Raw genomic sequence first — 12,731 nt, 5'->3', positions numbered from 1 at the left:
ACCCAGGAGGCAGAGGCTTATGACCTGAGATCATGCCACTGCACTCCACCTTGGGCAACAGAGTGAGACCCTATCTAAAAATAATAATAATAATAATATATATGTGTGTGTGTTTATATATATGTGTGTATATATACACACATATATATAAGATAAATGAAACTTTAGTGCAAAGGCAGCCTTCAACTTACACATACGTTGAGTTACTCAAATTTGTGGAATAAAGTGCCCAGCCTTTCCCTGGCAATAACGTAGCCTCCTGGGATCACTCACAGAGTATCCTTTAAACCTGTTACTGTGGTGGCAAACTGCCAAAGCACCAGTGCCTTGTTAATTAACACTGCACCATCACTTACTACTATGTTTCTATTAGCTGGGTGATGCAGGGGGAAGATGAGAAGGTTGAATACCTACCAAAAGTCAGGTTCTATAGGTACTTTACACATATTATCTCTTATGTATGACTCCCAAGCAGTGACTGTCTACTCATTTCTAGGACCAACATTACCCAACTAGTTCAATAACTGAAGAAGAAGCTGTATAAACCCATGTCCAGGTACAAAATCTCACTTTGCTGTAATGAGAACAACCCCCAATAAGACATGGGCTCAGTGACTGATGAGAGGACACTCAGGGGAGGGAACAGATGTAGCTGAGGCTGGGCACAGTGGCTCACACCTGTAATGCCAGCACTTTGGGAGGCCAAAGTGGGAGGACTGAGGCCAGGAGTTCGAGAATGCCCTGTCCAATATAGCAAGTTCCCATCTCCATTAAAATTAAAAATAAAAAAATAAAAAGAATGTAGTTGTGAGCATGAACAAGGGCTAGGAATAAGGACTAGGGAACTGGAGGGAGTGAAGGGATGGAGCTGAAAGGCAGGGTCAGGGTTAAGGGCTGGAGGTGCGGGTGAAAAGATGTGTATAAAATGACAGTGAAGGGAATGAAAATGAGAGCAAGTGCTCTGAAGAGGTGGCAGGAAGGGTTTTTCTTCTCCCCTTCTTTTACTTAAATCCTCTCATTGCTAATACCACATGCTACCATCACAGACCACAGACCCCAATGTCAAGAGACCTCAGTCTGGAAGATTAGGAGGAAGCAGGACGAGCTTTATCTTTTCCCACTGTAACTGCCCAATGGGTTCACCTTGCCCCCTGCCTAGACAGAGGTGATTTATCAAGACAGGGGAACTGCAATAGAGAAAGAGTAATTCACGCAAAGCCAGCTGTGCAAGAGACCAGAGTTTTATTTATTACTCAAATCAGTCTCCCTGAGCATTTGGGGATCAGCGTTTTTTAACGACAACTTGGTGGGTTGGGGGGAAGCCAGTGAGCTGGGAGTGCTGACTGGTCAGGTCAAAGATGACATCAAAAGGAGTCTTCTTCTGCTGAGTCAGTTCCTGGGTGGGGGCCACAAGATTAGATGAGCCAGTTTATTGATCTGGGTGGTGCCAGTTGATTCATCAAATGCGGGGGTCTGCAAGATATCTCAAGCATTGATCTTAGGAGCAGTTTAGGGAGGGTCAGAATCTGGTAGCCTCCAGCTGCGTGACTCCTAAACCATAATTTCTTTTCTTTTTTTTTTTTTTTTGAGATGGAGTTTCACTCTTGTTGCTCAGGCTGGAGTGCAATGGCATGATCTCGGCTCACTGCAACCTCCGCCTTCCGGGTTCAAGCGATTCTCCTGCCTCAGCCTCCTGAGTAGCAGGGACTATAGGCATACACCACCAAGACTGGCTAATTTTTTGTATTTTTAGTAGAGACAGGGTTTCACCATGTTGGTCAGGCTGGTCTCGAACTCCTGGCCTCAGGTGATCCACCCATCTTGGCCTCCCAAAGTGTTGGGATTACAGGCATGAGCCATAATTTCTAATCTTGTGGCTACTGTTAGTCCTACAAAGGCAGTCCTCCCCAGGTAAGGAGGAGGTTTGTTTTGGGAAAGGACTGTTATTGTCTTTGTTTTCAAAAACTATAAACTATAACCTAAGTTCCTCCCAAAGTTAGTTCAGCCTATGCCCAGGAATGAACAAGGACAGTTTGGAGTTAGAACCAAGATGGAGTTGGTTAGGTTAGATCTCTTTCACTGTCTCAGTGCTTTGGAGCAAGCTGCAGTGAGAGGGTAGGAAGGTGCCACACTTCTTTGTTACACGCCTGCTCCCACTTTACCTTCTGCCATGAGTAAAAGTTTCCTGAGGCCTCCCCAAAAGTCAAGCAGGTACTGGCACCATGCTTGTACAGCCTGTAGAACTGTGAGCCATTAAGCCTCTTTTCTTTATAAGCTACCCAGTATTTCTTTATAGCAACACAAGAACAGACCAATGAAGTGACCCACTAGCAGAGTGCTGCCTTAAAGACTGACATGCCACAGGAAGTCACTTACATGATAGAGTCTGAAAGCACTACATTGAAACTTCAAAATAATTTATGGCAAATGTAACTGCCTCATCCTGCTAGAATTTTTTTTTTTTTTTTTTTTTAAGATGGAGTCTTGCTGTCACCAGGCTGGAGTGCAGTGGCATGATCTCGGCTCACTGCAACCTCTGACTCCCGGGTTCAAGTGATTCTCCTGCCTCAGCCTCCCGAGTAGCTGGGACTACAGACGCACACACCCATGCCCGGTTATTTATTTATTTATTTATTTTTTGTATTTTTAGTAGAGACAGGGTTTCACCATGTTGGTCAGGCTGGTCTTGAACTCCTGACCTTGTGATCTGCCTGCCTCAGCCGCCCAAAGTGCTGGGATTACAGGCATGAGCCACTGGGCCTGGCCCATCCTGCTAGAATTTTATACTTGCACTGTACCTGTCTAGAAATTTCTTTTTCTCTTGCGCTACATTTTCCTAAAATTTTAAATAACTAGCTTGCCACTTTAATAGCTACATGAAAGAACATCTTTAGCCAGTTAACACTTTAAATATCATAAAAGTTTCACAAATGCATCTAAAAGTCCATAAAAACCAACTATTAGTGGCTTCTTTTAGCTGCCTGTAAATCTGAGACTACATGTATTTTAATATGTTTAAGAAATCTGAATGTCTTGACACCCTAGAAAATGCTGTCTGCCACCCATCCCAGTTGCCCCCCAAAATATTTAAACAATTTTAAAAAATGTTTTCTTGGCAGGGCACAGTGGCTCACACCTGTAATCCCAGCACTTTGGGAGGCTGAGGTAGGTGGATCACCTGAGGTCAGGAGTTTGACATCAGCCTGACCAACACGGAGAAAACCCGTCTCTACTAAAAATACAAAAAATTAGTGGGGCGTGGTGGCACATGCCTGTAATCCCAGCTACTCGGGAGGCTGAGGCAGGAGGAGAATCGCTTGAACCTGGGAGGCAGAGGTTGCAGTGAGCCAAGATCGCACCACTGTACTCCAGCCTGGGCAACAAGAGCAAAACTCCATCTCAAAAAAAAAAAAATTGTTCTTTTCTTTCCAATCCCAATTGATGTGTAGCACAAACAATTTTTAAACATGTCTTTCATTGTCTTTTGCCCCTGACAGATAAAGAAACTTATTCCTTTTTTTTTCAGGTGGAGTCTCACTCTGTCACCCAGGCTGGAGTGCAGTGGCACAATCTCAGCTCACTGCAACCTCCAGTTCAAGCAATTCTCCTGCCTCAGCCTCCCGAGTAGCTGGGCTTACAGGCGTGCACTACCACGCCCAGCTAATTTTTTTTTATTTTTATAGAGATAGGGCTTCACCATATTGGCCAGGCTGATCTCAAGCTACTGACCTTGTGATCCACCTACCTCAGCCTCCCAAAGTGCTGGGCCTGGCCAAGAAACTTATTTCTTAATGAAAAAAAATAGTCTGGCTAGGCACGGTGGCTCACGCCTGTAATCCAAGCACTTTGGGAGGCTGAGGCGGGCAGATCACCTGATGTCAGAAGTTCGAAACCTGCCTGACCAACATGGAGAAACCCTGTCTCTGCTAAAAATAAAAAAATAGCCGGGCATGGTGGCGCATGCCTGTAATCTCAGCTACTCGGGAGGCTGAGGCAGGAGAATCGCTTGAACCCGGGAGGGGGAGGCTACAGTGGGCCAAGATCGCGCCATTGCACTCCAGCCTAGGCAACAAAAGCGAACACTCCCCCCGCAAAAAAATTAGGCCAGATGCAGGGTCTCACACCTGTAATCCCAGTACTTTGGGAGGCTGAGGTGGAAGGCTCACTTGAAGCCAGGTATTTGAGACCTGCTTGGTCAACACAGTGAAACCTCTTCTTTACAAAATTATTTTTTAATTAGCTGGGTGCACGGCATGGTGGCTCACGTTTATAATCTCAACATGCTGGGAGGCCAAGGTGGAAGAAATGTCTGAGTCCAGGAGTCTAAGACCAGCCTGGGAAACATAAGGAGACCCCCACCTCTACAAAAACTACAAAAATTAGCTGGGCGTGGTGGTGCATGCCTGTAGTTCCAGCTACTTGGGAGGCTGGGTGTGAGAGGGTTGCTTGAGCCCAAGAGATTGGGGCTGCAGTGAGTTATGACCATCCCGCTGCACTCCAGCCTGGGTGACAGAGCAAGACCCTATCTCAAAAGCAAAACAGAACAAAGTAGAAAGAAAAAAAAAAACTAAACTTTTATCAAGATGAAAACTATGACAAAGCATTGGAGACACTATTATTACGGTGCCTTTCCAAAAGAGAAAATGAAAATGGACTTAATCCATTTCTTACACCTAGTTTACTTTCAAAGCAGTATATGCCTTCACTTCTTAATCATTTATCAAATCAATAATGCTCAGCAAGTGACCTATACTTGACCTGCAGAATTGCTTTTGATCATCTATTCAAAATAAGTACAATGTAAGTAACTTAAACGTGTTTAGATTTTTGTAGCATTTCTGGGCTCCTCCCACAACCGAATGCCCAAACACTGGATTTTCTTTTCCCGGTCTTTCTTCCTCAAATTCTCTTTGCAAAAAAGACTAAAACATAAGGACTATAAAGGTGAAAGCTTTGCATTTTTAGAGGAAGATGGTTGAGTGGATTTTAAATTATAACTGACTAATTAAGATGTACTGAAAAATTAATTATACCATGTCAACAATATCAAGCATAGAAAAAAAGGGGAGCAACTCACCTTAAGCATTTTAAACTTAAGAAATTGGCAATCAGCCAGGTGCAGTGGCTCTCATGCCCGTAATCACTCACTTTGGGAGGCCGAGGCAGGTGGAGCACTTGAGGTCAGGAGTTCAAGACCAGCCTGGCCAACATGGTGAAACCCTGTCTTTATCAAAAAATACAAAAATTAGTGGGGCATGGTGCCACGACCTATAGTCCCAGCTACTCGGGGGGCTGAGACACAAGAATCATTTGAACCCAGGAGGCGGAAGTTGCATCGAGCTGAAATCAGATTGCACCACTGCACTCAAGCCTAGGTGACAGAGTGAGACACTGTCTCAAAAGAAAAAGTAAATTAGGAATAAAGGCATTTGTAAACCTGTTATCATACAAAGTAACAGATGACCAAGTATAATTTCCAAAGAGTAGACCTATCACTTAGTCATCCTTTAAAATCTGTAAAATGAACATTTTATTTGTTAATTTCCATTTATATAAGGAAAAATATCACTCTCGATAGGCTTCTTTTCAGTGACAAACATTTTCCAGAGCAGGAAAGCAAATTAGGAAAATAGGAAAATTCACTGGTTACAATTATAATGAATTAGTTGGGTACAAAAGACACTTTATGGGGGGCAGGGAGCCAGGATTTTACTATGTTGCCTGGGCTGGTTTGAACTCAAGTGATCCTCCTGCCTCAGGCTCCCAAGTAGTTGGGACTACAGGTGTGTGCCACCTGGGCTAAAAGTCTATTAATTTTACTAAATTTTATTAAATCTAAGATGTCTATACGGCCAGGCACAGTGGCTCAAGCCTGTAATCCCAGCACTTTGGGAGGCCGAGACGGGCGGATCACGAGGTCAGGAGATCGAGACCATCCTGGCTAACCTGGTGAAACCCCGTCTCTACTAAAAAATACAAAAAACTAGCCGGGCGAGGTGGCGGGCGCTTGTAGTCCCAGCTACTTGGGAGGCTGAGGCAGGAGAATGGCGTGAACCCGGGAGGCGGAGCTTGCAGTGAGCTGAGATCTGGCCACTGCACTCCAGACTCCGTCTCAAAAAAAAAAAAAAAAAAAAAAAAAAAAATCTAAGATGTCTGTGATTATAAAACGCATTATTTCATGTAACACTAGGAAAAAAATTGCCAATTGAGCTATGGCATAATGCTTAGTTACGGTATCCTGTCTTCAAGGAAGAAGGAAAACCGACTGCCAATGACTACTAATGATAGAGGCAGGAGACAGACAAATGCCTAGGCAGATAGGGGCACATCCCCAGTGAAACCCTACCTCCAAGCCAAAGACAGTTTAAAGCCTGAAAGCCAAGCTACAAGTCAAATCCATGGACCAGACTGAGAACCTGTCTTCCCGTTTGATGTGCTTTCTTCTGATTGATCCCCAACTTTCACCTATTTTACATATACCTACCCCTTTCCTAATTGGTTTTCTACACTGTCGTACCCACCTTTGAGTGGTGTCTTTGCTTTAACCTTGTTTTTTTTTTTTGAGACAGGGTCTCACTCTGTCTGCAAGACTGGAGTGCAGTGGCAGGCTCTCAGCTCAATGCAACCTCTGCCTCCCAGGCTCAATCGATTCTTCTGCCTCAGCCTCCCGAGTAGCTGGGATTACAGGCGCACTTCACCATGCTGGGCTCATTTTTGTATTTTTAGTAGAGACAGGGTTTCACCATGTTGGCCAGATTGGCCTCGAACTCCTGACCTCAGGCAATCTGCCCACCTCAGTCTCCACAACTGCAGCAATTACAGGCGTGAGCCACCACACCCGGCCTTCCCTTTAACCTTTTTGCATACTCAGAAACCAGTCAGCACACACTCCCCATTCTGAGTCCCTAAGAAGCCCCAGAACCAGCCACACTGGGAAAGAAGCCACCTGACTGCAGGGGTGGGGGACCACCCCTGAATGTCCTCTTCTCTGAGGCACTCAATAAAATTCTTCTCTGCCTTCCTCACCCTTCGAATTGTCAGAGTAACCTCATTCTTCTTGAACAAGGGACAAGGGTTTGGGAACCACTAAATGCGGGTACAAGCTGTAACACAAGTGGTCCCAGTGGGTGGAGGGTGGTGGGTGGCGCATCACTCCTGTTGGCAAAGTGGTTAAGAAAAATCCAACATCACCAATAAAATAATCTTGGAGAGTAAGAATATCTATTATAATAGTAGTCCAACACAGTTCCTAATCTGTTTGGGATGTCAAGATAAATCAAAGCTTTTAGGAAACATATGTATAACTAATAAAATGAAAGGCACCTCCAAAACTGGATCTTGAAATTAAAAGCCACTGTTCAGTGGTGAAAATGATGAAAACATAAGTAAAGAACAATAGTTCACTCAGAAACAGCTAGTCTTTTAGGAGATGAGAAGTTCACTTCACACTTAGACAAAAGGCAGTGTAGTGCTACATTCCATCCCACCCGCTACGCTAACAAAACTGGCTCTACTAGACAACATCCATATTTGAGAAATATTACATACAGTAAAAGAAAAATCACATGCCTAAAACTGACAGAGGGAAAGTATTTAAAATTAATTCACATTAAAAAAAAAGTTGAGGCCGGGCGCGGTGGCTCAAGCCTGTAATCCCAGCACTTTGGGAGGCCGAGACGGGCGGATCACGAGGTCAGGAGATCGAGACCATCCTGGCTAACACAGTGAAACCCTGTCTCTACTAAAAAATACAAAAAACTAGCTGGGCGAGGTGGCGGGAGTCTGTAGTCCCAGCTACTCGGGAGGCTGAGGCAGGAGAATGGCGTAAACCCGGGAGGCGGAGCTTGCAGTGAGCCGAGATCCGGCCACAGCACTCCAGCCTGGGCAACAGAGCGAGATTCTGTCTCAAAAAAAAAAAAAAAAAAAGTTGAAAGCTAACATAGAATCAATACCTTGGGTTCTTTTTCCCATTTCCAAAACGAATGTGAGCCAGATTCAAAATTCTCTGTCAGCACTACACCAGGTTTTGTCAAATTCACTGAACACAAGATTTTTTTAAGTCTCCAATTTGATATAATTCATGCTGAGTTCTTTAACTACTATTTGATATCCTAGTGATTTTTTATTACTTCCACTTTGGGGACAGTCTTGTGAGTCTCTTTTGAGAGCGTTCACTCTTAAGCTTGTAAGATGCCTTTCCTCCAAATCTTACCATTTTCAGAATTTTGCTACAGACATATCAATTAACCAAAATCCAGCATCTTCAGCTAACTAAAAGTTTTGACACAACTTTTAGGGAAAGGTGCAAATCTCTAGTAAACAGGTTGACTTCAGGACTCCTCAAAAAAAGAGTCTGCTTATTCAGCAAAACCCAAGGGCCCAGAACAGGTCCCCACCAGGCAGTCTTACCTGTAAGGTCACCAAGCTGGCTGTGGTGGCCAGGTCAATCTTCCCAAATTTGATGAGATTTCCAGAAGGGTTAAAAGGAACAGTGAACGGTTTCCTTTGGCTTAGGGGCTTTTCTCTAAAATCCTTCTCTTCTTCCCATCTGGTCTTTTCCCTCTGAACTATTAGCTTACTGCCAACCACCGTCACCACAGATATCACAAGAGTTTAGGCAAATGAAAAGCAAGTTCTACCCAGCCTTTTACATCTAAAGCACAACAGCCCATACTAGCACAACAAATTACCAATAATGACTAAGGCACAGCATTCTCTTCAACTTCTAAAGAAAAGCCTGTAACGTCTTCTACTTAATACAAGTGAAAAATAAGAGAACATGCTTTGGAATATTTTTGCTTCAATTTTTGAAGGTGAAGAGTTTCTTCTATTCAAGTTAACTAGAGTCAGAGACTACTACTTAGGAATCAAGACTTTACTGTGCTTTCACCTAAATTTTTTCCTCCAAATTATTTATGATTTGTCTTCTGTTCAGAAAATTAGTTTCCATAGTACCCTTCACTATGCCAGAATGCTGACTTAATAAAAAAAATGGCCATTTTTAAAGGAAAAAACTAACCTTCAACTCCCCTTAATTCACTGCCTTTTATTATTTACATACAAATCTGTCCTCCAAACAGGAGAACATGGGACAGCAGTGACTAACCACCGCATCCCCCACAGCTCCTCGCACGAAGCCTGGGAGTAGTGGGCATTCAATAAATGCCTATTAAACACTTCAGTCCTCTCTTAACAAGTTGGTGCATTCCAAAACACTGGCTCCACCCCTCCAGGGTCGGCCGCCGGCTCCCGATGGCAGTTTGCCTATGGCCTTGCTCTGGTGAAATCAAACCTCGTCGCTCAAGAAGACCCAGGATGGGGGCAAGGGAGCCGTCCGACCCCATCCCGCAAGGCAGCAGATCCTCTCTTCATTCCACCAGGCCGTTGGGCCTGAGGCCTTTCCCACCCCATTCGGGAACCTACGTAGCCAGCCAGAGATCCGCAGGGGTACCAGCTCCCGCCCCAGCCTGCAGACAGCCTGGCGTCGGGACACCGGGGACGCCTGCGCAGAAGAACCCGCCTGGCCTTCGCTCTGACGGTAACAATGCCCCCTCAGGAACACAGTCAGGGTAGGCTAGGGGCACCAGTACACGTCTGCGCGCTCCCCGACGCCTTGGCGCGCCCCTGGTGCTCAACCTTCCCCACGTGAGCGCGCCCGCCATCACGACACTCTCTGACGGGGTCTCCTCACCTGAGCCGGGCTCCGCCCCCCTCCTCCTCGCTGAAGGAGGCGGTGACCCCTCTCCGATCGGACTCGGCAGTGTCAGAGGAGGTGGGAACGTCCAGACCTGCGTCTCCGTTATGGGACTTCCTCCCCCTTCCGCCCGCCCCCCTCCCACCCCGCCTCTAGTACCCTAGCTCCTTCAGCCAGTTCGCCGCGGCACTCTGGGAACACCGCGGCGGCGCCTGAGGATAAACGGACGTGACGTAATGCAAGAGCGCCTACTCCGCCCTTTTCCTCCTCCCCCGGTGGGGTTACAACCAATCAGCAACGGGGAGGGCGGGGCCGGGGTAAGAGTGCAGCCAGCCGGCGCGCGGAACCCGGAGGAATTTCTTTGGCCCCCAGAAAAACTGACCAATCCACGGTCCCTGGAGTCTGGTTGTGTTTACTACCGACTGATTCCGTGAGCTCTCTGACCAATCACCCTTTGCCTTACAACACGTACAACGGTTAACAAATGCCTTTTAGGGCGGGATTTATCAGTAAACCGCTCCAGGTTTGGACTATAGAAATGCAGCTGTTCGCTGCAACCAATCAAAACCCTCTGTGGTTTAGGCAAGCGGGCTTTCCGCCTAATTCCGCCAATCATAACAACGACTGCGTGAAGTCTGAGGGCGCCCGAGAGGCGGGCCCTCAGGGCAGCCTTACCGCCATTGGCTGGTCCTGAAGGATTTTTCCACCCACGTGGTGCCCGGCCCTTTAGTGACCCAGGGCTCTTCTCCCGGGGTGAATTCCCTTCGCTGAACACACACAAGTACGGGGTTGGAGATTTGAGTTCCCACTTCATGGATGTTGGGAAAGATAAGATTCCAAGAGGCTCTTTAGGTTGAACTAAGCCGAAGTCCAGGGTAAAAACGGCGAATAAAAAAGGTCGCACCCCGCCCCTCGTCCAGCCGGGTGGCTGCGCGTCTGGAAACGGTGGCGCCACAGGAGCCTGGCGCCTGGCCTCGCACTGAGCCGCAGGTCATATAAGCCTGTCGTCTCCGTGCCCAGATTCATAATCACCCGCACCCCAAAAAACAAAATAGGAAGCGCTAAGCTCTCCCATTCATGTCCCAAACGTGGAAGGGTCGCGTACTTGTATGAGACGCGGTCTGAAAAGTGCGAGCGCCGGGGCGACGCTCGGGTTTCCAGGTGCACACTGGGAGAGAGAACCCGAGCCCTCAGCATCGGGCACAGGGCCCAGGGAAGAAGCCCCCTTTCTTCGGGTGAGGACGGCAGAAAAAAGCTCCCTTCTCCTGTGCAGCTTGTCTGGGAGCGCTGCTTGGCTCTGGAGACAAAGGCAGGCTCGCGAACATGGCTGTGTTCTCCTCGGGGTGGGGGTTAAGGGTCTTGGAGGAGCTCCCATAAAAATGGAACTCCTGGCCAGGCGCGATGGCTCACGCCTATAATCGCAGCAATTGGGAAGGCTGAGGCGGGCAGATGGCCTGAGGTCAGGAGTTTGAGACCAGCCTGGCCAATATGGTGAAACCCCGTCTCTACTAAAAATGCAAAAATTAGGTGGCGGGCGCCTGTAATCCCAGCCAGCTACTCGGGAGGCTGAGGCAGGAGAATCACTTAAACCCGGGAGGCGGAGGTTGCAGTAAGCCGAGATCGCGCCGCTGCACTCCAGCCTAGGCCACAGAGTGAGATTTCGTTGCGAGAGGCGGGGGGAGGAACTCTCCGCTTTACAGAATTGAACACACCGGATACCCCTACAGCTGATTCCATCCCTTCAGTTACCGGTCGGATGTGTTGATATCAAAAAGCAACCTGTTTGCATGGATTTCTTGAAGGCCTCGGTGGAGTCTGATGTTTAATTCTTTTCCTTAAGATTCGCTGACACTCTATAGCCATCACACATATTTTACTGCCAGATTCATTGGTAAAATAAAGAAAATATGGAATGGTGACAGTAAGCCAGGCAATAGGAGAGATTCTTTTGCGTATGTGGCTCTCAAAGGTAAATGCCATGACCTAGATTACTCAGATTTACAGGCTCACAAAACTTTTTAAAATTGTATATTCTGAATTTAGGAGTGTGTGGAAGTGGACACCTGCTATATTGTGGTCGGGAGTATCACTGATGCCCTGTTTGACTATCACTTCGTAGTATCTATCAAAATTTAAAACATGCGTTTGTTCCCTTCTAGCTGGCAATTCCTTTCTAGAAATATATGCTACCCAAATACAAAGATGTGGAATAATAAACCCAAGGCTCTTTACCACAGCTTTGTTAGTACAAGGGGCGGGGGTGGGGGGAGAGGGGGAGTGGAGAACAAACCTAAATGTGCAACTAAAGATTACAAAAATTTGATAAGTATCGTGGCTCCTTCATGACTATGGCTCCCATAGATGCAAAACGAAAGTAATAAAATCCTGCGGCCAGGCGCGGTGGCTCACACCTGTAATCCTAACACTTTGGGAGGCCGAGGAGGGTGGATCATGAGGTCAGGAGTTCGAGGCCAGCCTGTCCAACATGGCGAAACCCCATCTCTACTAACAAAATACAAAAATTAGCTGGGCATGGTGGCGGGCGCCTGTTATCCCAGCTACTCGTGAGGCTGAGGCAGGAGAATCACTTGAACCAGGGAGAAAGAGGTTGCAGTGAGCCGAGATCTCGCCATTGCACTCCAGCCTGGAGGACAGAGCAAGACTCCATCTCAGAAAAATAAATAAATACATATATACATACACACTTACATACATACATACATACAGGTACCTGCATGCGGAGGTACACGTAAAAGTTTGTGAATGTATGGCTGGCTGAATGTGAAAGGATACTATCAAATGTTCATAATGTCATTCAGGGAAGGAGTGGAGGTGGTGGTGAGACGTTTTAAGAGGGCCTCCTTAGGCCGGGCATGGTGGCTCACGCCTGCAATTCCAGCATTTTGGGAGGTCGAGGCCGGTGAATTGCCTGAGGTAAGGAGTTTGAGACCAGCCTGGCCAATATGGCGAAACCTCGTCTCTACTAAAAATACAAAAAATTAGCTGGGCTTGGTGGCGCATGCCTGTAATTCCAGCT

The 12,731-nt window shown here is 46.7% G+C and overlaps 1 protein-coding gene across 1 annotated transcript in view; it reads right to left on the bottom strand.

Moving 5' to 3' along the window:
- Positions 1–9,932, bottom strand: part of ZBTB5 (zinc finger and BTB domain containing 5) — a 51,052-nt gene extending 41,120 nt beyond the window's left edge. The window contains exon 1 of the mRNA XM_011970116.1: positions 9,692–9,932. The gene's annotated coding sequence lies outside the window, so the exon portion shown is untranslated. The remainder of the gene's footprint in view (positions 1–9,691) is intronic.
- Between the last annotated feature and the right edge of the window lie 2,799 nt (positions 9,933–12,731).

This window comes from Mandrillus leucophaeus, unplaced genomic scaffold (genome assembly GCF_000951045.1).
Source record: "Mandrillus leucophaeus isolate KB7577 unplaced genomic scaffold, Mleu.le_1.0 Scaffold929, whole genome shotgun sequence".
NCBI lineage: Eukaryota > Metazoa > Chordata > Mammalia > Primates > Cercopithecidae > Mandrillus > Mandrillus leucophaeus.
Note: the sequence above shows the minus strand (reverse complement) of the source record. Positions and strands in the feature narration are given on the sequence as shown.